Source organism: Rissa tridactyla, chromosome 4, assembly GCF_028500815.1.
Source record: "Rissa tridactyla isolate bRisTri1 chromosome 4, bRisTri1.patW.cur.20221130, whole genome shotgun sequence".
Taxonomy (NCBI): Eukaryota; Metazoa; Chordata; class Aves; order Charadriiformes; family Laridae; genus Rissa; species Rissa tridactyla.
This window is the reverse complement of record NC_071469.1, coordinates 17,052,229-17,075,644: the sequence shown is the minus strand read 5'-3', so window position 1 is coordinate 17,075,644 and position 23,416 is coordinate 17,052,229. Positions and strand designations below refer to the sequence as shown.

Below are 23,416 nucleotides of genomic sequence, written 5' to 3'. Positions count from 1 at the left end.
GAGGGGGCGGCTGTTGTCGCTGCCAGCCTCGCAGCCCTTCCCGGGGGCATCTTGCAGAGACGGGGCGGGAGGGGAAAGGAGGGAGCGGTTTTGCACCGCAGACCTTTCCCGGTTCGGGAGAAAGCGGTGGGGAGCGGCTATTCTCCTGTCCGCTTGTCACCTGTGTGTCTGTGTCCCCCCACCCCCGCCGCACACACCCACTCAGCGGCGGGCGCTCTGTCTGGCGAGAGCGGTGAGCGGAGGGTCGGTGCCTCCGGCGCTGTGGCGGGCTGCCTGTACGTGTCTGATAGGGGCTGCGGGGGCGGCGAGCCGGCCGAGGGGGACCGCCAGCTACCGCCGCTCAGCCGCGGCCGGCGAGCCCGGTCTGTGTCAATGGCGGCGGGGGGGGACCCCTCAGCTCTCCCCGGGGCTGGGGCACTTCTTAAGGCTGAGGGGCGCTTCGTAGTCCCGGCACCAACCGCGCCACTGCGGGATGGAAATGGTGTGTGGGGGGGTGGGCTTGAGGAGAGGTGCGGGGCAAGTTGTAACGGTTTTAACAGTCATAACGGTTTCAACGGTCGTAGCGGTTTTCGGGGGGCGGGCCGGCTGGCGCGCGCGCCCCGCAGCGGGCTGAGGCGAGCAGGGCGCTCGGGAGCGGAGGGGAGGGGTGCGAGCGGCTGCCGGCGGCGGGAGCCGGGGGGGCGGCCGGTGCAGCGGGGCTTGGGGGGCTCGGCGGGGGAGAGGCGCGGCGTGTGAAGGCCCGCTGCCCCCCCGCTGCGCCGCTCGTAGCGGGCGGCTCTGCCTTTGTGCTCCCTCCGCACCTGAGTGCGGGGCTGGGAAGGAGGGAGGGCGCAGGTGGGGGCGGGCGCGGCAGGCAGCGGCGGCGGCGGATCCCCGGAGCCAGGGAGGGGAGGTAAGGCAGTGCCGCGCTGCGGCGGCTGCTCCCGGGGCTGCGGGGGGCGGCTGCACGCCGGGGGCTGCGTCTTCGGCCGGGGGCGGCGGGCAGGGCAGGTCCCTTGTTTGCCGTTTCCTGCAGCCGCTTCCCATCTCGTCCCGCTGCGCAGAGGAGAGATGCAACAGCAGCAGCCCGGCCCCCCCAGGGAAGGACGGGACTCGGAGGTGGGCAATGCGCATCAGCCCGGCCGATGCGCGGAGGGGCTGCCGGGCGAGGGGCTGGGGAGGGGGGAGCGGCCGGCGGTGCGTGCCCCCTCCCGCGGTCTCCCTGCAGCCGCCCGTGGACCTGCGAGGAGTGCCGGGGTCGGCTGGTAGCCCGGCGCCCCGGGGCGCCCGCTCCCTTCCCTGCCCTCCGCTGGCCGCTCGCTGGGCCCGGGGCGTGGTGGCGACGTGCACAAGGTTGGGTGCTCGCAAATACTAATTTTCCCTGTTTCCCTCCCCCGCCGAAGAATACGCGAAGCAGACGCTGATGCATTCGCGTGGCGGATCTCGCTTGGGAAGAACTGCTGGGGGATTTGTGTGAGGCGGCTTTCGAACCGGTATGGTCGGTAGTTAACTACCGACTGCAGTTAAAATTTTAGCAGCAGCAACAGCTTTGCGAAGCTTTCCGGGAATATTGCTGCCTTTGAGCTGATGTGACAGGCAGCCCATGGTACACCGCCGCTCTCTACTAGATGGCAGTGCTGAGAGCAGGATAGTTGGCGTTGGAGGTAATAAAGTGTTGGGAAGCTGGAGAGAGGTGCAGCTGGATTTTGGTGGAGTTACGGGTGGAACAGAAGAGAGGCTTCATATGTGTCCTGTGAGGTTATTTGCAATTACGAGTATTTTTTCAAACTTTACGCATGGTTATCTTGTTATGCAATTCCGTTTTAGTGAGACTATGATTCTTACACTATGTTTGGAAAGGAAAAAGTCTAGCAGGTTAAGCCTTTGTATTACAGCGTTATTTACAAAGTTGATGATGTTTGGATCCACCTCCACTGGCTGCCTTGTGGTTCGCAAAGATTTACAGCTGAGGATAGATTCTGTGCTTGTGTTAGAGCAATAAATTACAGATTCAAAAGAAACGTGGCTGCATTGCCCTCTTTTTATTTTGGGTGTTGTATATACTTGAGGAAGCAATTTTTTTGTTTGATCACAGTGTTTTGTTAGGCAGTTTGAGATAACTTTTTTCCTGTATAAATTATAGAGTTAAGGGATCAAGTTCAAATCTTGGATAGACCCAGAGTTCATATCGATTTCAGCAGAAGTTCTGTGGTACATGGCAGAGTGCTGAATTTTACTGTGTGGAATATCTGAAGTAAAAAATTTTCTCCCTGCTTGCACCATATTTGTTTTCTAATTTGTTCCATTGGAGTAGCAGAATGTAGAGCTTTTGGCAATGTTTTCATTGATAAATTTGAATTAGGGTTGTATATCTGAAGCCAAGGATTGGTCAGGGGCTCAATATGTGCCCATTGAGAGAAAATTAGCTTATTGACTTGAATGTGAATAAAATGGACACAAAAATTTTACAATTTGCATATAACGAGTTCCAAAGTTTTCAGTAGGTATGTGCAGGAAGGTAAGCACATCATGTTTGCTTGTATAATTCATTTTGTTATAATCGAATAGGCATTATTCTTTGTAGTATTTTATTGGTGGTTTTTGTTTTTGTACTTCTCATTTAAGGATTAAGCGTTAAAATATATTTGTCACTCCGCTCCAGAGAGAGTTGCCAACTGGATGTCATGCATGTAAAAAACCAGAACAAGAGCCTTTAAATAGCAAGACCATCAATTTAGTAACAATTTAGTGTGATAAATGGTAGAATACACAATAATAATGCAAATGTGAATGATTATAGCATGCATATTTTGATATTAATATTGATAAGGTACAAAGCAGAAAAGCAAACAAACACATTCAGCTCTTAAGTACCTAAACTGGTTTGAAATGGAAGAGCTGTTTTCTGTTATGCAGTTTATGCTTTAAAAAAAAAAAAGGTGGGGGAGGGAAGAAAAATTATTTACAAGCATTTATTTTGTTTTCTGGATCTCAAAATTCCATTATGTAGCAGGATGCTTTCCAGTATCTGCTTTCTCAGTATCTGGTGAGGCAGACGCTGCTGCAGCAGGTGCAATTATACTGATTTGCAGCACAGGAGGGGAAAAAAATTTACAAAATTCTGTTCTGACTTTCTATCTCTGCCTAAAAAAGATCAGCCATTTAGCTTTGTTTTGGGCTTGTCAACAGAAGAGATGAGATAGGGAAGTTACGTTTGTTCAACAAAGGGAGTGAAGTCAATGTACAAATTAGGAAATTTCTGTTTCCAGAATAAAATGACTAGATTTGCCTAACAGACTACATTAAAGAATTCCAGTGCTTGGCTCTACCTCACAATTGTCCACAAACAAACTCTCACCAAAAGTCAGGGAGTTTTCCTATGTGTTGTTAGTTGCTTAACTAGATCACTCTGTCCTGTGGGGTGTTGAGTCAAAAGGCAGAAGAGGCAGTGGAGACTAGAGCCCTGTAGGCTACAGAAAACCTGTAGAAGAGGTTTTCTGAATTGTGGCTTTTAAAAAGGTGCATGACAGAATCCCATCGTCAGTAAAATCACTGAGAATTTTGCTGTCGCAGCTCTCTCTTGCTTTGCTTCTTATCCTGTGTAAACCACAGCAAAGTGTGACTGATGGGAGCCAAGATTCAACCTATGATAGGGAACGGGTTCTTGGTTTAAGCTAATGCTTTAAAGAGTTTATTTTTAGTTTTCAGATACAAAGTGTTTCTCCTTTAGAGGATATTTGAGACTCCTGGCAAATAAAACACGCAAGTGAAAGTTAATAACTGAAGAGCTGATTTTTACTAAAGCATCTTCTTAGCAGAATAAGGCCAGAAGAGATGCACAGTATGTGTATGCTATATGTATGTGTGCTACTGCTTAGTGAGTGAACCGTGGTATTCAAGAAAGGCAAGGGTCTTTAATGTCTCTGGAAGGTGACAGGATTTTTTATTTCACTGTGGAGCTCAGGCAAAGTAATTCTTTTTTGGCTTTTTTCAGACTCTTCCCTTAATGGTACGGAACCAAATTGACCTGTGATTTTGAGCAACATTTTTAAGAGCTAGTATGGTTATAATTTGCATGTTAGAAGTCAGATTCGAGTTTCTGCGTTGTAAGACTCCTGATTTGTGACCAGCTAGAATTACAGTAAGTGGTTCTGTATGTTCTTGGTTTGTGCCTTTTTTCCTCTTAGCCCTTCCTTGCTTAGTGATCTGCTGCATGTAACCTGCTTCTTAACCTGTTTGGGGCAGGAGCAGCCTTTCACAACTTACTCCAGTGGGGCTCAAATCCCTGTTTGCAGCTCTAAGAGGCTGGTGTAGTAGTAGGTAACAGTCTGACCCCAGTTTAAAGTCAAGGGTAGCTGCCCAAAATATTTAGTATTTTTAAGAGGTGGACCTCTAGCATTAAATAAAATTGTTTCTTGTTTTCTTTGTGATTCCATGTCATAAGTAGTTTCATTCTGCTTCATTCAGCTAGATAGTGCAACGTTCTGCATTTTTATATCAATGCTTACTTGTGGATACAACTGCACCTGTTAACGTAAACTCTTGTTTTTGACACAAACTCACCCTTCAGCTATAAGCAACTTGCTTAAGTTACAGGGAGATTGTGATCTCCCTTATATGTCACCGGATGAACACCTTCAGACTAGCCTTGTCAATCACTGCAGTATAACAAAACCACTTAGACCATCTTTTCTAAAAGAACTGAATAAGTGGTGCTGGGTTCAAATAGCAGTGAGTGCTAGAAAGAGTGACAACCGCATGTAATATCTTATGCGTGCATAAATTTGTTTAGGATAATACCTATCTTTATAATCCTGTGTGTGTAAATTTGGTACTTCTGGATGTGCCAGAGGTTCAGATGGATTTTGAATGCTTCAATGAAAAGTTACTAATAGCTGCAGCGTGCAGAGCCTGCTCACTAGTTTTGCCCACTGCACGCACACAGCTAACATGTCACTATCCAAACTGATGTCTGTATACCTACACCACTTCATCAAACTGCATAAGCTATGACACTGCTAGTCTTAATTACACTGCTTTTTTAAATCATTCAAATGTTGTAATTCATATATCACTAGAATTGTTTTACCACTCATTTGTCCACAGATCATGTTTCATTAAAAGTGCTGATGAGCACCCAGGACTCTGAAGACAGCAGTTTTGTGCAAGATAAGAATGTTCCTTAAGGAAGCTGATGGCGGATAGAGCTCCAGAGTTCCTGGCAGACACTGACAGCGTAAGATGGCACCGTAGTCTAGTCTGAAATTGTAAGTCTTAAGGAGGACTAGATGTCCTTGACTTTACAAGAAGTTATTGCACTGAAGAAACTTAATAGTGGGCTAGAGTCTGCTTTCAGGACCTATGTAGATGTATTTGTTTCTGTTCAGTTACACTAATATGACTATAGAGCAACTAGGTTTTCTCTAGATGAGTGTGAATTGAATCCCTCTACATTAGAGGAAGTAATTTGATTTACTCTGGTGAACCTGAGGTTGGCACCCATCATTTCTGAACTACTTTGTTTCTAGCACTGCCACTCCTAGAAAATCTAGAAAATGGATTGTGTAAGCTTTGCAGTATGACTAAAACTACTGGTTCCAAAGGAGTTTCCGTTTTGAAAGCTGTGTGTTCCAAAGGTGTTGGTTCATTTGCAGAGGCTGGTTGGAACCTGCAGTTGACAGAGGTCATGAAATCATTGATGTCATTAAATATGCAAAATGTTTCATACGAGCAATGTCCATACTCTTGCAAAGTCTCTTTTTATCACTGAGGCTTTTTGCAGTAGAAGGTCCTGTCAGTAGGGAACAGGTTATAGGTCAGGAGGCTAGGACACTAACAGTGCATATTGTGCCTGAAATACATGGCACAGTTGTAACTCTGATATTAAATACAAAATTAACACTATACTTGGCAGATACAAGATTGATAACTCCTGCTGGGGGGGAGGGTATCAATATTAGTCGATATTTTAGTCGACAAGTCCAGTGGACTTAGATTTTTTCCATTTCAAAAAGTGAAAGAATCTTATCTCTCGCTTCCATTTCCTTTCACTTTCATTACACAGTTCTTGTAAGAAACAGTAATGCAGAAAGCAATGTTGCATGCTATGTTTCTGTTTCTAAGTAGGAAGTGATCAAACCCCGTCATTCATTTCTACGTGACCCTGAGAGATGCAGGAGGTGGATGTATTTCAGTGGGAAATGTAAGGCTAATTTACGTATGGAAATTTGATGATATTAGTGTATCAAGCTTATTTTCCACAGATGTACACCTCTTACAAAGCAGACTATGAACATGGAAATGGTTATGCCTAAATATTCAAAATGGCTATTCTGATAGGTATGCTGTGTAGACAGACTCTTACATATAAATTACTATTGCAGAAGTTGGTGAAATCACATATAAACCTAAAGGAGAATAAAGCAACAAAAAGAGCATAGTAGCAGTACTAATTGAAGTGTAACAAAAATGCAAAGATCTTCAAAGTACATGTGCTTTGGTAAAGATACCTGTTCTTGTCTGTAAACCCAGTATAAGAAATTAAGGTTAAATGTTCTCTTAGGTATCCACTCCCTTGTTTGTTGTGTATCTGTGTAGTGAACAGAATAACTTTCTATTTACAGTTGTAGCTGTTTATTCAGGTAATGATGCATCTTGTATTACTAGTGCAGCAGAGAAGTGACTCTGACGTTTGTTACTTCTTGAAATGCATGTTTACTGAAGTCAGAATTATGCCTCAAAAACGCGGTCTCCCTAGATCCTGCCAGTTCTCTGTGTGTCTGGAGATGTATACCCTGTGCTCAAATGCAAGGGGTACAGGTAAAGATAACTTGCATTATATGCCATTATGAGTTAGATGTTGAAAATTTGTGTAAGAATAGAACTAATCTCTAAACTGAAGTCAATAAAGTATAAAATTGTTTGAAATAAATGTCAAACAGCAGACATGGGACAGTGGGGGCTGTTGATCCATGCAAAGCGACAAAGAAGATGCTTGAAGGAAATTGTCCTTAAAAAAAAAAAAGTAAATTATTTGTAGGAATTTTGGTAAAAATCAGTAAGTATTTTAGGTTTTCTTTGTAACACGAGAGTTGTAAGTTAGGTTTTTCATGTCAAGCTCCTAAGTATTTGACAGTGGAGTATTTGCACTGTATTTGCACTGTTTGCACTGTTTTGATTACTTTCAGTTATTTCATCTATACTTCCTTTCAGGTCATTTTTTTTTCATGACCTACCTATATTGTTTCTGACTTTTAGAGGCATAAACTTGAAACTTTCACATCCTTAAAGACCCAATCAAAGCTTACAGGACCATTTGTATTTAATATTAAGCTTGTGCATACCTTCTTTCCTTACTGAAACTACAGCATACTACTTATATTACTGTTTAATGTATAGTTTAATTTTCTGCTGATTTTGCCTCTTAGCAGGAGTGGCTTAGGTGAATTTAGAAGGTGAATTCATGTGGACGAATGTATACCTCACTTTCAAAATTAAGTTGTATCTAATTTTTTCCCTAATTCTGCACCCCAGAAAGTATCAATCCTTGTGGTTTCTATCCTGAGACACAAACATTTCCTTTTCCCCTGCAGATAGTTGCTACTCCCCTGTAGTAGGGGAAGATACTCTGTTTGTAACACCAGTGATATGAGCCTGTGACCTTCTAATGGTATCTTAGAATTTGTTAGGAAATATAAATGCTGTCATTTTGTAAAGATGCAGAGAGCTTTTTCAGATATCATTGAATAACCAAAACTACTGAAAAACGCTCAGAATTTTGCATGGTGAAGGTATTTGTTCTGAACTGTATCTCTCTGGTGCTATAAATAATAACTATTTTCATAATAGATGATTTGCAGTCTGTAAAAGCAGGTCATTCCAATTACTACCTTCTTTCTGTTCTGCTGCTTCAACGGCAGCAGATTTTTAGCAACCAACAGCACTGCAGGCTTTTTTAGGTGGAGGTGAATACTTCATGGATGTGACATAAAGGGAGGGCTCCGTTGGAGTATAACAAGCTTTGGATCCTTTTGGAAGGCAGTATTCAAAAAGCTGAGGTGGGCTAAACCAACAGTAACTAGCCTTTTTTTTGGCGGGGAGGGCAGGGGCAGGCAGATACTTACCTAATTTCAGTGTTAAAGAAGGGTTGTTTTTTTGTAACCCCATTCCTGCTTCTCACCAGCTTTCCAGGACCACAGCTTTACTTCACGTGTGGAATGAGATTGTAAGTGAATGGTAAGGGGATGGGGAGAGGAGGAATTGAGAAGTTTCTTCTTTAGTTGAGAAAAGTGTGGGGGAGCAGAACAGTCCGTTGAACCTGCTCACTGATCCCAGCTCGTCTTCGAAAATTGGGTTGTCACATGCAGTCCATGAGTTGTAGGTTGACAGTTGTCACGTGCAGCTGTGGTGACAACATGCAAGCACCAGAAGCTTTTCCACACAGCCACTCTGGATACCTATTCTTAGAATTCTGCTACTGAGTAGCTACCTACTCAAAAGGCAGGCAGCTCTATCTCCCTGGATGTGTTCCCTCTGTTTCTCAATCAGTAATGAAATTTCGCATCTCATACTGTTGTCTTGGACTCAACGAAAATTTGGGCTATTTAAAATATAAGCATATACTCCCATAAAATAGTAAGGAAGGCAGACCATTGCAGGCCTGTTAATGGCAGTAAGAGTCCTTATGGGCTTGAGGTTTCATTTTTCTCCACTCTCGCAAGATTTAGGTCATGCTGTTTAGGTCAGGACGCTTAGAAGCAAGCTAGGCATCTTGATTCAGCCTCTCTGTGAGAGTACTTGCTTTGCCAGAGATGTTGTTTGAAGCATTCCCTTGGGTATATGATACCACTTTTGAATTTACTGTCAGTTCACTGAATTACACTTGCCTGTTTGGTTTTAGGGGGGTTTGTTTGTTTGGTTTTTAATACAGGTAAATATGCTTAATATTTTTCCTAGCATCATCCAGAGATTCTGGGAAAGGGAATCCATTTTATTTATCAGGCAGCAAATCTTTTTCTGATGGTTCTGCAGAGCCTGTTTTAGGAACAGAAACTTTCTGCTTCCTTCCTGTACCTTGACTTGTTGAGTATGGCTAGATTTGTTTATTTTCTTTTCCAGAACATCTTCCATTTGGTACTCCAACAGCATCTGTTCCCTCATTTTCAGTCTCAGTAACAGTGCATATTACCAGCCTGGGGCTTGTCTGTAGCTGTCTCCTTTAGGAGCAGAGCCTCCCTTGCCAGTATAGATCCCTGCCACCATTCCATTACACTGACTGAAGCATTTGCTCCTTAAGTTTGAGAATAGCAAGCCAGAGAGGTGGAATAATTTAACTAATTGGCTTGTTTCAGTCCTCTTCTAAACATGGAAATCGGAGCCTGCAGACATTCATAAGATGAAACATTGGCACAGACATGATCATTTCTGTGAAATTGCAGATGTGACTACTTTGTTATGAAACTGCTGGGAGCTTTGTGAATTATTGTAACAAATCCTATGACTAAAAAGCATATAATGGCTATTTTATTCTGCTGGTGATTGCTTCTGCACTTCAGAGCCCGTTTAGAATGGCCACATAATTAAAATAGTTAACATTTTCTTCTGAATTAGAGGGGGACTTCTTACATACTTACATGATGCCTAACTTGCACTGAAATACATAAGGAGTTGAGTCCCCCAATGCCGTGTGTATTTTATCACATTATTTATTGTCTTAAACCATGTTTTCAGACCCTTAAGTGTTCTGTTCTTTGTGGTAAATTACTGCAAGCGTGTGTAGCATTCTCCATGCTATGTACATTTTATAACATCTTTAGTTTCTAAACTATGTATTTTTTCCCTGAAGTAAGCTGCATTTGTTCTTAACTTTTATCTCTCTTGAGCTTTAAGCATTGTGTACAACAGTGTATATCCTGATTTTTTTTTTTTTAGGAAAAAACATTGTCTTTTTCCCTGTGAATTTCGTATGCACTCTCTGGCACCCTAACCCCTCAAACTTCTGATTGGAAACGCTGTAGATCTTGCTCCTGAATATAGTTTTGGCTATTTGCCGCAGTTCTGCGTGTTGCCAGTGGGCAGAAAATCACAAATGGAGACTCAGTGCTTTAAAGTTTTGTAGTGATACTAGATAACAAGAGAACCAGCAATTAAGCAACAATATTTTTTATCTGCAGTGTATTCTGTACAGCTAAGAACATCAGTTTTCAATCTGTTATCCTCGAGTGGATTAGATTACATTAGCTTGTATTAGATTAAATTGAGAACTGTTGCTTTGTGTTAGTCCTGGGCATGACTTTAATGCTATGTAAAGGTTTCTTAACACAAAAAATTGTGCCATTGGTAAGATTCAGACATGGTCCTGCTTCCTGTGTTTGGACAGAGGAGACCATTACCTTGGTACCCAGGATTTTGAAAAAGGTTCTCTTCTGCTTGGCAAGCTTGCACAAAAGTCAGGTCCTGCTAGTGCTGTCTCTGGCTTTACTGTGTTCTGTCACAGCCTACTGGCATTTATCTGGTGGCCTGGGATTTGTAAAGCTGTGCCTATGAGATTGATGATTACGCTGGGAAGAGAAGGCAGTCCAAAGCTAGCTGGAATAGTGTTTCCTGTCATTTGGGAATTTGCTTTATTAAGGCATCCGACTTACTCCCTTGGTTGTTGATACTGAACAGAAGTAGAAATTGAGAGCAGATCTCTAAGCTGATTTACTGTCCTTGAAACCGGATGTTTATTCTAGTTTGGAATGTAGAGTTTCCTAGCTGTGTCTACAAGCTTTTCTTCCTCGTTTTTTCAGCCGATACTAATCTGCTGCTCTTTGTACGGCACTCATCCTTTCCATCTGCATCTGTCACCTCTCCAGCCCAAGTGTCATCTCCTCTAGCTATGTATTTCTCCGTCTTCTCTCACGAAGAGCTGAGTAACTTGCCACAAAGGCTTCAAACCAAGGAACTGCAAACTGCCCTCTTTGTCCACTACATCCTCTCAGATTAGCAGCTTCTGTTTGATGTTGTCCAGGTATGAAAGAAGCAGCTTTTCCCTGGAAGCCTACGTTCATAATGTTTGAAGACACAGCATGCAGTAGGTTGCCTGTAAATCCAGTGAAAGCTTATCTGGGAGAAGTCTCTGTTTAGCATAAAATTAGTGGCAACTGAGTGCTTCAGTAGAAACAAGTAGCTGAGGCAAAAAATATGAGCCATAATGAGAAGGAAGTTCCAAACCTCTGGAGAGCTAATTACCTGTGTCAGCTAAAGCAAATCAAAGAGGTTCAATATGTGATGACCTGTAGATTAACACACCCCAGATAATTAAAAATGATGTATAAGTAGCTAGAACTAGGGAGATTATATAGAAATTACTGCATGAAGCTGCTTCAGATATTTTTGTACTTTTTTTTTCCTAATGTTTACCAGTGTTGCTTGAATACAGTAGCTGATATGCCATCTAACATGAATTTTGGGGGGAAAAATCATTATATTTTTATGGCTTTTGAATGGAGGAAATACTGTGAGGTAGGTTAGGAAATGATATTGCAGTTCTCTGATTTCTTTAGTCCTTTTGTTACGATGTGTTGTGTGTTTGTCCTTAAGCAAGGTGTTCAGTGTATTTGGAAAGGATAAGGATTTCCAGTAAGTTTAGAGAGTTAATGACAGTTTTTCACATGTTGATAACAGTCTTCTAGACACTTAAATACCAGTAACAGCAGTGGTAACTTGTAGATCTTATGTAGATTCAGACAAAAAGCTTTCTGAGGAGTGTTTGTGGTTAACTTTGCTTTCATGACATTTAGCATCCTTGGGATCAAGTTTATTACAGGTTGTTAGCCTGATAATGGACTGGCTGTTGAGTACTTCCTGTCGGTAATAGGAGGCAACACACACATGTGATACCTTGTTTGTAAGGGACTTTATCGTGTGGTGAAACAAGCTGATGGCCACCACGACAGGATACGTAAAAGAATCATTTGCTTCTAGTTTCTGTTCCTCTTTTGCAAATGATTGCTGTGGACATCATGCTCTCTGATTCTGAGAACACAGTCCGTATTTGAAAATATCATCTTCAAACCAGTAGTGGTCCTAGAAAATGCCACATTAATCCATCCAGCTGCTTCTAGGCCATTTCCTGAAATACTGAACCTAAGCATTGCATCTACCTGCTTGTGATTGCCAACTTTCTTCTTCAGTTGCTACGTGATTTTAGGAGCTGGTGCTTCGTAAGTTACCAGAGCTAGAGGTGAGCAGAAATACGAGATCCTGCTAACCTGTCAGGCTAGATAAAGCCTTGCTTGCTAGTCATAGTGATTTGCATGATATTGGTCCTTTGTCCTGGAGAAGCATTATTTTTCGTGTTGTTCAAGAGCTGGTCTCAGACCTTAGATCAGTGTAAGTTTTAAAGCTGCTCTGCTGTGCTAATCTCTTATTGCATCATTTTGGAGGTGTTAATTGATGATAATTCTGAATGCTTAACCCATTTTATTTTGAGGATTTCTAAACCTTTTTCTGTCAGACTATTTCTCAGTGACACTGGTTGACGTGGGGAGTGTTTTGGGGGAAGGAAAGGGATTGGAAGGCAAAAGAAGCTGTTTATCTTTTGTATCTTTTGTGTGCAGCGATGCCGTGAAAGGTGAGGGCTGGAAAGGGTGAGAGAGTGATTATTCCTATCCCCTTCTGCACCTGCCAGGCATTCACATTTGAGCAATATGATGCAGAAGCAGAGCCCCATCTGCTGATGTTCTCCTTTGCATGAGATAGTTCCTTAAAGAAGGGGCCTTACGTAAATGACTTTGCTGACCCATGTTTCTGTGTATATGCCATATCATGTCTGTGGGTGTGTTGTTAACTGCTACACAGAACAGGCAAAGCAAGAAATCAAGTCAGTGCTAGAGCTGGAGAAACTAAGCACTGCCTTTAGCTGTATGCAGGTCATTATTTCCAAGCAAGGTTTAGCATCTTCACAAAGCTTGGACCTAGGTAATCCAAAATGAAGCTTAATTCCTCTTTGTGTTGAACTTGATGGCAGAAATCCCCCAGATGGTGGAAGGAACAAGATCAGACTACATGGTGATGGCTTGCAGGTTGTGAAATTTCAAGGCCTGTCCACACAAGCGTAGGTATTTTTTCTGTCTGAAAGGATCCTGATACCCTGCTGGGTGGCAAAAGCTGCTATTCTGTTTTGACTTAAAGTGGTGTCTAGGGAGAGGACAGCAGTATTGGCAGCAGCTTCTTTTGTTTGAGCATTATGTCTGTATACTCCCTAGAGAAATCATTAATCTCTAAGGCTGTGGCAGCAATAGGTTAAATGGATACAGTAGTGATACACTGATGGTTTGAGGTGCTGCATTCATCCATTTGGGGTAAGTTCTGCTCCCTTCGGTGATGTGTGGCACCCTAAGATCAATGGAGTATTTTAACCTGAGAAGGCGGCTATTTCACAAACAGGAAGATGCCATTTGGTACAATATTAGAAACAAGAACAACTGTTCTCTTTCTACTGCATTATCTTCTCTCTGATCGAATCCTTTTTAAGATCACTTAGCATGCTAATAAACTTCGCCTGTTTGTAGGAAGGGAGGAACTATGCAAGAAGGTCAGGCTCACCATGGTTTATGCTGGGGAAACAAAAGTATGTGAAAGGCAAGGTTTTGAGTTACACTATGATTTCCAATCAGTAATTGTTAGTCAGGATGAGTGTCTTGATTGTTGGCTGTCCTGGTTTGGGGTAGAGCAGAGCCAGCTTTCTGTTCAGTGAGAGAAGCCCTTGGTGGTACTTGTTGCCGTGGCAACCAGGGTCAGTTGACTTGGTTGTTTACCCTATGGGGGGTGTGTGTGTGTCACACCTGTGGGGAGGGGTGGACAGGTCAGGTGACCCAAACTGACCAATAGGGTGTTCCATCCCATCTGCCATGCTCAGTAGAAAAGCTGAGGGATCAAAGGGTCAGCTCTTCAACAGTTCTTTAATGGCTCCCTTTCTTCAAATAGCTGATGCCCAAGGAGGACCCTGTCTGTTCGTCTGCCTTTGATCCCAATCAGTTTGTTCCGGAATCCAGTTCCTGTCCATCACTGAGTCCAGTCTAGAACATCCCCAGTGCCTGCCAGTGATATCTGCCTGGGAACATGATACATTTTTTTTAGATATAGATTGTATCTATTTCATTATTTCCTTTTTATTTATTATTATTATTTCATAAAGTATTTCAGTTTTTTCTAAACTCATAAATCTCTTTATCACTCTCCTCCTCTTTGGAGTGACAGGTAGGGGAGAGCATCCGTCGTCATGTCGTTGGCCAATCCATCCCAAACCACAACATTGACTTACACAGTCTTAATGTGAATGAATAAGCTTTTCAAACCTGGGTATATTAAGGGTCATCATGTTTCACATAGCTGTATATATGGCCCGCTTGTAGTTTCTAAATACTTCATACAACTAAGTAAAATTAAGGCAGTGCTCTATTAACGTGGGAAGTCTTATATCAGACAGTGTGGAAAGCTTCTGAGTCCTGACCCAGGACCCAAGTTGTTATACCCAGCTTCCTCTCTAAGAAAAGTCATAACAGAATGCCACCACCTTTTGAGCCACAGCGCTGGACTCTAGAAGAAACATTCTGTTTTTCCCATGGGTAGGTGCTTCGAAGGGGTAGTAGTCAATGCTGAAGCTGGCAGAGCCTGAGCAGAGGAAGCTGTGGCATGGTCCTGGGCCCCTGATAACATTTTGTTGCCACCTGGACAGTCAGCCACAATGCATGGGGGAGGATAAAGAAGGATCCTCCCATGCCTCACTGCCAGTTGGCTGGGCTTCACAAGTGGGACAGGCCTTGGCAGCAGAGGCCTGAGGCACTCCAGAGGCTGTTCTTGAGCACATGTGCACCTCTGTGAAGGTAACAGAAATATTGAAGAATACAGAGTGGGGTATCACAGGACATTTAGGTGCACCAGTGCTTGGACCTCAGGACAATGAAGGATCTAAGCAGTCAGCAGATGGGCCTCCGTTTGGTACTGAAACCACTTACTGGCTTTACTTTGACCTTACCATCCTTACTTTTAACCTTACTGGCCTTAGTTTAGTACTGAGACCACTTACTTACTGCAGATTGGATGATCATGAAGTGCCTCTGTCCACTCTCTTAACACTGTCTAATGCTGCTTCCCCTCCTCACTACTGCAATCCATTTCCAAGAATTAGAAGTGAGAGGCATGCACTCTGCTCCAGCTGATGGGGTTGGAAGCTGTAGGAGTTCCAAATTTGATACGATATATTTTCTAATCAAAGAAGCAATGCCAAAATACTGTGAAATGCACCACATATAAACCTCAAGGGGAGAGTAATGCTCCATCTAATGCAAAGTACATTCTGTGGGTAAAGCTCTTAAATATACTGTATATTTCATCATGTTTGGAAGTTTGTAGTGCTTATCTTTCTGACCCTGGACTGTAGACATCATCAACTGTGTGATGGAAGCAGGATCAAGCTCTTTAAACAAAGAATAACAGGGCAAGTACAGATGGACTGTGTTTCAGACCCCAGAAATAGCTACATGCTTTAATGCCCATTGATATTTAGACACTGGTAATCCCTTATTCTTTAGGAGTATGCTGACCACCCATACATACCACTGAGATTAGACTCAAGAGCATTTACCAGCTCCAGGATTTGACCTTAAACACGTGCCGAAATGTTCACCGCTTTTGGAACTTGAAATGGTTCCAAGCTGCCCTTTTTTTTTTTTTTTTTTTGTATTTTCGGATTAAAACATGAAATCCAGTCTACCCTGATACAAATACTTTCTCCCCACCTTCCTCCCAGAGTCTGTCTTTCTGGACTGGAACCCTGTATATCATGCTTCAGTAAGTTTCAGCATTGTTTTGCTACCATATAATTAGGGATTTACAATGTAAATGCTGACACAACCTTAACTAGCCTATTGCAAATGTGACACTATTAATTAAGGACTCTCTAGGGTGCAGTTTGCTCTTTGGTGGATTAGCTTCCTCGAAATTTAATGGCAGTTTGCAAATTGGCATCCAATTTTGGTTTTATTCTATCTCTTGCTACTATATAAAGTAATTTTGATTCTGATAATGTGAGATATTTTGGTTTACTTTGTTTTACTTTCATCTCTGCTAAAAATACTCTGTTTCACCCTTCTGCTGTACTTTAGGCAAGAGGATAAGTCAGCTGGGGAGATCGTGAAGAAATGGTACAAAGTCAGATTGCTTTGTGTCCAGTTAGTTTTCTAGAAATGAAGCAGGATATTCATACCCAGCCCACAGTAACCAGTTGAATTCCTATCTCACCTGTTGGTGAAGCTTAGTTAAATTCAGAAAAGGCACCTGAGATTTATGTGTAATTCTAGCTTTATTTCAGACCTGTAATTTTATGGAGGTTGAGATAAGCATTATAGGGTGCTGTGGGATTTACTTAGTTCTTGGTACATCTGGAAGCTAGATTATTTTGCTTCATCTCAGAAAAATGTTGAATTGTTTTTGGTTTTGGGATGCCCTAATACACTGTACTACTTACAGGTTATTCACATAACATCACTGTGCAATAAATTTTGTAAACAACTTCATGTACAGACATATTCATTCTGGAATAGCTATTCTTAAAGTATTCATCCTACTATACTGTGACATAAGTTGTCTCTGTGGACAAGTTCTTAAAAGTGTAATAATTTGGGGGAGGTCTAATTGTAAGAACCAAACTGGCCTATGTAGAAGAAACTTTTTGGTGTAGAATTGCTTAGCTAAAATGTCATCTTTTATAAAGATCAGCATTTATTTAGTTATTATATACTACCTTTCAAAGTGTATTGCCCTGAAAATGACCATTTTGTTTTCAAGTTGTTGGCTGACAAATATTTTCCAGCCACTTCATTTAAATACTTAAGTGAGAACTAATCTTTCTATCTTTCTTATAAAAACCTGGCTGGTTATCTTTTTTTTTTTTTTTATTGAGAGGGTGAGTAAATGAATTAGCGTGTCCTTTAAAATGCTTCACTCTAAAACAACTGTCCTTTTTCAAGCAATTTTATAGATTCAAAATATGCCCCCCCTTCCAATCTAGCAATAACCATGAAAATAGCTTATTTTTTTGAAATTTTAGAATACTACTGAAGACAAAAGCTTATTTAGTGATGGTATATATTCTTCTGTGTATTCTACTGTGGGTTGACTAACTTCTGGATGTACTTGACTTACACTGTTTGAACTCAACAAATGCTGGGAACCATGAAAATTTTGGCTACCTTTACTCATGCCATATGCTTTACTAGTTTGATGCTTGCTCATGAGCTGATCAGACTGTTTTGATGGAGACTCAATGCTGAGAGATCATGAATCCACACCAATGTTTAATGGCAAAACAGTCTTCAGAGGGATATCGCATATGAGCAGAAAAAATATTCCAAAATGAAATAGAGCTCTGCAACATCTTTGTGAATGCATGAAAACTGTGCTCTGAGCCTGCTGGATCATCTTGAGTAACTCTATCAGCCTCATTAATGGGATGAAACAAAGGAATAGCAAGTAGATTCTGGGTTCCTTCAGATATTCAGTTCCTGCAAAGGATAAAACTAGGTGAGGCAGTTAGGATCTGCAGGGTGAACACAATTGTCAGCAAAATGGGGTAGGAATGTGTCCAATTCTTTCAAAGTTAGGCTGGTATGGGGAGATTTATAGTTTGCTTAAAAGAAAAAAATCCCGATATTAATGAGTTTGATGCAAATTCTTAATGTGAACTTAATGTCTCTAATGTGAGCTTGCACTTAGAGCAGAAGTGGCTCTACATGTCTCTCCATAATGTTTCCACAAACCATTTGACAAGATCTCTGGACATATGTTGAATTCAGAATTACAGCACTTGTATTTGTATGTGGCCTGTGATCTGTTTCTGCTTTGTTACATATGACCTTTACTCTGGCTCACCCAGAAACATTTCCTTACCTGAATCAACTTAGAATTTCATGAGCGGTGTTGCAGTACTTGGATTGAGATTCGTTTCGGTGGAAAGGGGCGTTATATCGTTTTAATCCAGCAGTTAACTGAAGGGGTAAAGGAAGGGGGAAGTGATGACTGTGCAGAGGTGGGGATGCAGAGCTGAGTAGAGTTGGTAGAAGAGTGGAGGGCTGTCTGGCAGGACAATAACTCCTTTTTCTTATCAACTTTCTTTGACGGAGCTGCAGTGTATATCACACGGGGCAGTGATAATAGCCAGAAGGTGTTTACCCCTTCTTTTCAAGATGACCTTGAAAGACTTAACGTGGATTTTTGTAGGGCTGTGAGACTGGTATCAAAACTGTGCACTCTGTGGAGCTGGTATTCTTAATACTCGTAGGAGTCTTAGGCAGAAGAACGTAGTAATTTTGATGCTTGCTGTTGTGCGTCATGAATTGCTGTGAGAGGGAATTATCCTTACTGCCTGAAGACTGAGAGCTGAGGAGGATATTGTGACCACTTGTAGTGGCTGGCTCTGTTGCAGGGTTTTTGTCTGTTATGTGGGAGGCTTAGGTTTCATCAGAGCAGAGAATTTAATTTCCCCATTTCACTGAGGTTAGATTTTTACAGAAATGTAACTTTGTGTACCTTGCAGAATCTGCAGGAGAGCAAAGCTGATTTATGTTGAGACAGATCTCCCACATGGCTGTGAAAACAAGTGCACAAATTCAGAGTAGCTGGGTGTAAATCTGAAGTAACTGTCATGGAGATTGATGTTCTCTCTAGGAGTTAATCTAGATTTACATCAGGGTAACTGTGACCAGAATCTCTCAGGATTCATCTTTGCTAGACTTCAGTAGCTCACCAAATTAATTGCTAATTAACTTGAGATGGTTGATTTTGTGCATGCTTCCCACATATTTCTTCTGTCTTACCATCATAGAATTTAAAGACTGAGCTCCACTAGATCAGACCAGATCTTACCTATTCTGAACTACTGCTTGTCAAAAGCTGTTCCCTTCAGCTAGATACTAACACACTGAGCATAGTCAGCAGACATTACACCAGAGCACTGCAGTCCTAAGGAATCCAATACAGGCAGCCTGTGTTGCCTAAGGCACTTAAAATAAGGAAGGGGTTAGAAGAGGTCCTACAAGGCAGTCCCAGACTGCCCTTGAAGGCTGGCTGTGTCAGTTTCTGCAGTGGAGCAGGACAGCATGAGTCTTCTCCTTGACATAAGTACAGCAGTCAGTGTTAAGTGAGTTCATCACCAAGATACCTAAGAAACAGCATGAGCTGCCTCCTCTCTAAGCACTTCTTCCCTTGTGTGTCAGAAAGCAATTGAATTGGTGCTTTGTTAATGCTGTACAAAGAAGTTGTTGTAACATGAAGTATCTCATGATAAAATACTAATTTGCAGCATCCAGGGCCATTGGGAGGGGAAATATTCAGAGTCGCTTCTTCAAGGTCTGACAACACTGACGCACCTGGAAATTTTGGCCCCCTCCTTTCCTCTTCAGATTTCATCCTCAACATTATACTAAAAAGGCACAGCACTCTTATATGTGTTTTGTATGGTTTAAATGAAATTGGGATTCCAGAAGGATGCGATCCTTGTGATCCTGCTGTAGTCTGGGCAAGGAGGTCTTATGACAGCCATACTTGAAAACTAAGTTCAGATTCTGCTCCAGCTTCCTCCAGAATGGAGGCAGGGAAGGACAGTTAAAGTAAGCTGACTGAGAACCTCTAATGCCCTTGAAGATAGTAAAAGGATCTGTGTCAAGGTTGAAAGCAAGACTAAATTAGGCTTCTATTCAATAAAAGGTCCTTATTCTCAAAATAAACATTTAGTTAGGTCCCACCAAAAAATGTGTCTAAGCAGCATGAATCTAAAATGTCACCCTTGTCTTTACAGGTGTGCTTAACAGCCTTACAGTCCTTGGGCTTCACTTTGAACTGGCCTGTCTCCTAACCACTTGTAGTTTGAATTGGGAAGGCCTGGTCATATTGACTGATGAACATGCAATGAAGATATAAGAATACAATAAACTGGTGATCATGTTTCTTGCCTGCATAAGAAAGTAAAGGCATCGTGCCAAGCAAATACGCGCATTAGATGACTAACAGAGCTCCCACACTGTCAGTGTAGGCAGGGCATATGCAATGCAGCCACATACGTGTCTCAGAACCATACTGAGTGCTTTTTATTCTTAATGTTTGGTTTTGTTTTTAAATAGGAGTTGAGATCCTTGAGCAGGATGTTTATCTCTATGCACAGAAAACAATATTGGTCATAGTTTTTAATATACGATCAAGTTTTTAAAACTACCAGCTGATACATCTATTGCAAGTGACATCAGAATTTCAAGTAATTGCTATAAATGTTCACTAGGATAGCCCTGCGTATCATATGTAATTATCTGAGTTTATCTTTTTTTTTAACATCTGGAAAAACCTGTTTGTTTTTTCCAGTGGGAATGTTGTTGGAAAGCATTGTATTTAACTGCTCTGATTGAGGTTTAATCTCTCTTTCTTTGATGAAATTGGTGTGAGGTTTTGACAAAAATTAGTATGCTGCAACAAAGGAGTTGAATTCCATCTGATACTTGCTTAGCCATAGTTTTAAAATATATATGCAGATACTTCTGAGCTGAACACTTAGGGAAGTTCTGTGAATCCCTGTAAGCACAGTGCAGTTCAACTTTGAATTTAATCTAGTAGTGAGCTTCCACTGAAGATGGTCTCCTTTTCACTCCTCCAATGATGACTAATCCACCCCCCAAGTTAATTAGTTTTCCATCAATTCTGCAAGCTGAAGCAGCAGCCTTCTTGCTGCATAGATAGATAAGATAGATGGATATGGTGAACAGGTGAAACAAACCCCTCTCTGCAGCAGTGTAAGGTTAGATGATCTTAAATGCAACATGAAGCTAACCTTAAGTGTTGGCTGTTTGAATGGTAGTCTCATTTAAATTGCCCAAAAAATATTAAGGACCCACTGAGCTAAGCGCTGTGCAAACACAGAATGGGAGACAGTCTCTTGAGTTGAATCTTAAAAAATGGAGATAGTGGAAAACAAAGAGAAAATCCCACACCACCAAGTTACAGGCTTGACAACCAGATGATCAGGTATTCAATGGACAGACCAGGTAGAGAGAGGCAGAATTCTTCAGACTCTTTCCTGGATTGTCTTTCATTGACAGTGGCAGAAACTGTCAAAATCCTTTTAGCACTGAATAACTTTCTATCTGATGACAAACTAATTTCTAAGAGTTCAAGAAGCAACGAAGCTGTATTTCCCTTGCAGAACTATTTAGTAGCCTGTCTAATACGGATTGGTCTGTATTTCATCTATTTTTTAAACACTTGTTTCTTCTTTCTTGATCTCTGTGAAAGTTGGCATCTAGATCCCGCATCCCGGTTACTTTGTATTTACCAGCAATAATTGCTATTATGTGGACTAGCAGTTACAAAGGGTTGTGTGGAATGACTGGGGTGAGAGTCTACAAAGAGTCTACATTATATAAACTGTGCTTTCCACTCAGCTGGTTAATTAAACTTGGTTTTCAGATCCCAAGACAGAAACCACTTATGTACAGACTTTATTTTAATAACACGTTTCTGTTCCTCTGTCCCAGGAGACATGGCCCTGTCTTAAGGTTTGTCCGTTCTTAAGATGGAGAAAAGGGAATATAAGGACAAAAGGTTGAAGAGTATGTAGGTCTGTGTAGTCCCTTTTCAGGCAAATACTGTTGTATGATTTCGGGTTGTAGATGGAGTGAGGGAACATCTTGCAACACAACATCAGTACAGATTTTCTGAATGATGTGTTCTTTGGAATAGATTCTACATCTTTCCCAGAACAGGGAAAAAGTGAACAGTAACAATAAACCATTTTATTTTTTTCTATTCTACCATCTGGATTTGTGTTGCTGTTCTGTGATAATACTCCTGCACATTAACCTGCTTTGCTCCTCTGTCGGTGCCAGAGCACAATTTTTGCTTGTGTCTAGGCAGACCTAGTAGCTTAAAAACATGAGGCTTTGCTCATACAGAGCACAAGATAAAATCACTCTTTCTTCCATGAAGCAGTCTGAATGTGCTGCTGAGTACTTGCTACCAGAAGTTTTGCAACTGCTTATCAGTCCTCTGTGATGCATTCTCTAGAGGTTTCACACAGAGCAAAATGAAGTGCTGAAATCTCTTAACTCAGAGCTTGATTTTGCTGGCACTTATGCACATGAGTAAGTGCTCCTGTGACTAGTTTTCATTGCTCATGTCAGTATAATGAAGGACATACAAGAGTTTTAAAAGCAAGGTTATACAGTTGTATTGCCTTTATCATTTAAGGTGACTAGCTTTTTGTGAAACTACTCTGCCTTCAAGGTTTTCCTCATAGTCATAGGCACATGGCAGCATATTTCTTCTGTATCAATGTAAAGTAAGGTGTAAAATGCTACCAAATCTGAATATTGTTTTCATGTCAGCTTTGCATTGGTAGTAACTGCAAGATGTAAGGCAATTGAGAATAAGGCTGTGTCCATTTTGAGAGACAGGAGTAGTTCCTGCTGTCTTTGCTTTTGTGGTATTTCCTTCTGATCGTTCACGTGCTGTTGGAGAGACAGAAAGATGGGGCATGCTAGGCAATAGACGGGCTTGTTTCCTTCAACAGTTTAAAATGACACTTAGCCCTCAGTTACATGGTGGAGGAAAGAAGGAAGCAGAGGAGGAATGTTTCAATTTAGAGGCAGTGTAGGGAAAGGGATTGGCAAGGCACATGCACTGAAGGCAGACTACAACAGTTGCATATAGCTTAAGAAGAGGTAACTCTTTTTCTAGAAGCCATAAAGACCTAGAGTTACAGGCCTTGTGCCTCCAGCTTCAGCATTAATTCTTACTCATTTGGTCTGTCTGTAAATGTCATGATACCAAGTTCCTTGCACAGCAGTGTGTGTAAAGAAAACACTTTTTTACCAGCATTTGAATATTGTGGTGGAATGCAGGCACTAAGGAAGGTCAAAGAACAGCATTTGGAGCCGCTGTCATTGCAAACAGCTTTATGTTAAAAACTAAGTTGTGTGATCAAGTTACCTTGGGGGGTTTTGGGGTTTGTTTTTTTTTTTTGGTGTGTGTGTATGGTTGGACTTAATGATCTCAAAGGTCCTTTCCAACCATGATGGTTCTATGATTCTATCTTGTGTCAGCCAAACCACAATGTAACTATGGGTGGGTGTTCCTAGTCTGCTTTTGCAAAAGTGCTAAGCACTTCTTCACTTGAATTTTAGCCGTGTTGTCTTCTACTTGCTTTGGAGTGAGCGCATGCAGAGTCAATTACACTTTCACTTAACAGAATTAATAACTTTATATACTGGGGCAACCTGTGTCAAGACAAGGTAACATAAGGAGAGCTGTTTAGAGAGTCATAGCATCTTTTATTAGACCGCTTGATGTAGTTTGGGGATATAATTTGTCCTTCAGTGAGTCAAGAGGCACCAATTCCTTTTTTCCAGTG

The 23,416-nt window shown here is 41.7% G+C and overlaps 1 protein-coding gene across 3 annotated transcripts in view; it reads left to right on the top strand.

Moving 5' to 3' along the window:
- The first annotated feature begins 806 nt into the window (after window positions 1–806).
- PTPN5 (protein tyrosine phosphatase non-receptor type 5) overlaps window positions 807–23,416 on the top strand; it is an 89,753-nt gene continuing 67,143 nt past the window's right edge. For 2 of the 3 annotated variants that reach the window (XM_054198910.1, XM_054198908.1), the window contains exons 1-3: window positions 963–1,098; window positions 3,974–4,120; window positions 5,086–5,246. The gene's annotated coding sequence lies outside the window, so the exon portion shown is untranslated. Of the gene's footprint in view, window positions 893–962; window positions 1,099–3,973; window positions 4,121–5,085; window positions 5,247–23,416 lie in introns of those variants that run through there. The other variant, XM_054198909.1, reaches the window with a different exon arrangement.